The sequence below is a fragment of the Prenolepis imparis genome, unplaced genomic scaffold (assembly GCF_030444845.1).
Source record: "Prenolepis imparis isolate NDT839.2.m4 unplaced genomic scaffold, iyPreImpa1.0 SCAF_5, whole genome shotgun sequence".
NCBI lineage: Eukaryota > Metazoa > Arthropoda > Insecta > Hymenoptera > Formicidae > Prenolepis > Prenolepis imparis.
Genome location: NW_028141163.1, coordinates 19,075,369 through 19,078,747, shown reverse-complemented (window position 1 = coordinate 19,078,747; position 3,379 = coordinate 19,075,369).

Here is a 3,379-nt window from a genome sequence, read left to right as displayed (position 1 = left end):
TCTCATGTCAATCTTGTCTCATGGTATGATGTGTTGCTCCGTAGTTTAACAGGTTGAAATTCAAATGTTTTTAACAAGATTATTTAATAAAGTCTTAGCTTATTCCTTATTCTGTATTTACTTTTTGATCTATCAACTGGGATGTAATAGTAATACTTGTTGGGAATACGCGTGACACTTTAGATTCAGCATTTTTAAATCTTTACTACTTGGATGATGCAAGAGAACTCAGCCCGAATTTACATTTATAACTAGTTAGCAATTTTATTTTAACTGCGATTTTATTTATGTTATTATTTTGTATGATTTATTTATGTTATTTAACTGCATTGAAAATGATTTTAAAAAACGGAACAAAATGTACGCCTTCCTTTTTGATATAACCTTACACATTTACAATAAGTTCAATTTACAATAAAATATACGCGCTTTAATTACTACGCTTGTGCTAGGTAGCCTCTTCTATACCAAATTTGATATCATTTTTTTGGCAATTATAGGGTTATCGTGCGAATAAAGTTTTGTCATCATTTTATTTGATACGTAATGCGTGTCTTCAAATTTACAAAAATATCGACCTATTTCGCTATTATCGATCCATCCAGATGATAAAGTCAAAGCGCCTATTAAATTAAAAAAAAACAAATAAAAAATAAATTTATGATGATTAAGATTAAACTAAATAAATATAATAACTAAATAATTAAAATAAAATAATTAAATTTATAAAAGGATTATAATAAATAAGAAAAAAATATCTTTTTACATTGTGTGCAAAGAGATGTGCTCGAATTAAAAAAATATAATTTTAAATCAATTATCAATATGTTCTAATGATATTTATACCTTCATTTATGCAACACATTTCATTCTTTTCCGTAAGAACTATGTAATGTGTTAGGTCATCTGGATCCCCAAAATCACAACAAGTATTGAAGCGCATACAAGGTTGATAAACGTCGTTTTTGGCGAACATAATTTTATGGCTGTTTACGTACCATCCGATTATTACACCGATAATACTGTTTTTATGTTCATGACGTTTATTCATAGTATTTTTACATTCATTATCATATTCATCATGTGTTACGATTATTCCAACCATAAATTTAGGTCTTCTATATATCTGTCTTTCTATATCAGGGTGAACTCTCTCTCTGGAAAGTGTAATATTAAACTTTAAATAATATTTCTTTTTAAGTAATTTCTAAATGGACTCTTTTGTTAGCAAGTTAAATTATAGCTAAAATTATAGATAATTATAATTCGTATATAATTGTATATGTTATGAAAGAGAAAACTCAGAAACTTATATTGTTAATATTATATATTAATATGTAGTATAGTATAGTACTAATATACCCTTTGGCCACTCATTATATATAATCTATTATATAATTTTCTATAACGTATTACTTCATCTGGTACAATCATCAAAGAATTATTATAATGGGGATGAATTTCAAATATTCTTAGGATCTCTAGCAGTAACTGAAAGATAATAAAGATTATAAACATGTGAATAAAGCTATGATTGAAAAAGAAAAAGTGAGAAATATATTCTTTCTACTTATATAAAGTGTGATTTAATGACTCGTATTTTTGTCAAGATTACAAATGTATTAATTAATAAGTAATAAGTATTAAAATAACAATATAAATCATATATAAATAATTGCTAACCTCGTTTGCTGTAATTACAAAAGGTTCTGTGTCACAGTGTTTCTTGATATGAAAGACAGTCGCAAACGAGTTATTTGTCGACACATATATGTTAAAACACCTTACATTCTCTGAGCTGTCTGTAGTATTATACTATAAACAATGAGAAGTTATGCGTGTGTGTATGTGTATGTATGTATGAAAAGAATAAAAATATAACGAAAAATTTAACACAGATAATTCAAAATCTCATTTTTATACTTACTAGAACAATACAGGCGCACGCTTTGCGCGCGCCATTTTTTCTTTTACATTATATATTTATATATAAAAAATTATTTATATAATAATTTAAATAATTATATTTTATATAATTAATAATTTTTTAAATATTAAAACTAAATATTATTTCTTTTTTCTCTCTCTCTCACTTATACTATCTCTATTCTTTTTAAAAATAATCGTTTATATTATCCTCTTCTTCCTTTCTGTCGTTCTTTCTATCTCTTCTTTTTCTGTGTGCGCGTCTATTCTTCGTTTTTTTTAAGCTGTAAATAAAATATCTATATATATAAGCACCGTCCGTCTGTCTGTATGACCGCGAACTACTTCCGCATTTGTGGACCGATTCTCTCGAAACAGGTACCAAAATTTCGCAAATTTTCCGGGGATTATGACGATGTGGTTTTTTTTGTTTTTACACCCCCACCCACGCACCCATCCACGCAATCGCATATTTATGGACCGATTTTTTCTAAATGGGTACAAAATTGTTGCAAGTTTTTCGGGGATGGCGAAGATGTGGTTCTCTTTAAGTTTTACACCTCCACCCACGCACTCACCCACGCACTCACATATTTATTAACCAATTTTCTCGAAATTAGTACCATAATTTTGTTAATTTTTCTGGAATGACATTTTTCGAAGATGAATACTATGTGGTTTTTTTGTAAGTTTTACACCTTCACCCACGCACCCACCCACTCTATATATATAAGCACCGTCCATCTGTCTATATGACCGCGAACTACTTCCGCATTTTAGAAATTTTTCGGGTATGATGACGATGGTGAATTTGTTAAGTTTTACACCCTCACTCACCCACCCACACACCCACCCACGTACTACGCTGCATTAATGGACAAATTTTATCAAAATTGGTACCAAAATTTTGCATATTTTTCTGGGATTGCGACGATGGAGATTTTTTGAGTATTTCACCTTCACCCACGCAATCAGACATTTAATGTACTCACCAATGTACTCACACATTTTTTGAAAGATTTTTCGAAATTAGTATCAAAAAACCACTATCGTTAGCATTTCATAAAAATGAGTGTATGTATTTTTTACAAAATGGTATTTTATATTAAAGAATTGTGCAAATTAAAAACTTGAACAATGATTATTTAAAAAAATTTATTTCCTTAAGATTTCTGTATCAGCAAGGTAGTGTTTTAATTTTAAGAAGTAATATTAATTTTAATTTTCAAATTACCCCTTAGAGGTGAAATTAGTTTTATTTTTTTTTACATTTTATTTAATAAATGACTATATTCATAAATTGCAGGTTTCAAATGATAAATGTCATCATGGTAGAAGAAAATATTATTATATAATGAATGAAATAAATGGAAATGAAAGATTAAGTTTAACAATATATGAAATGAATATTCAGAGTGAGAGTGGCAAGTACTCTGCGTTGATACCACTGCTT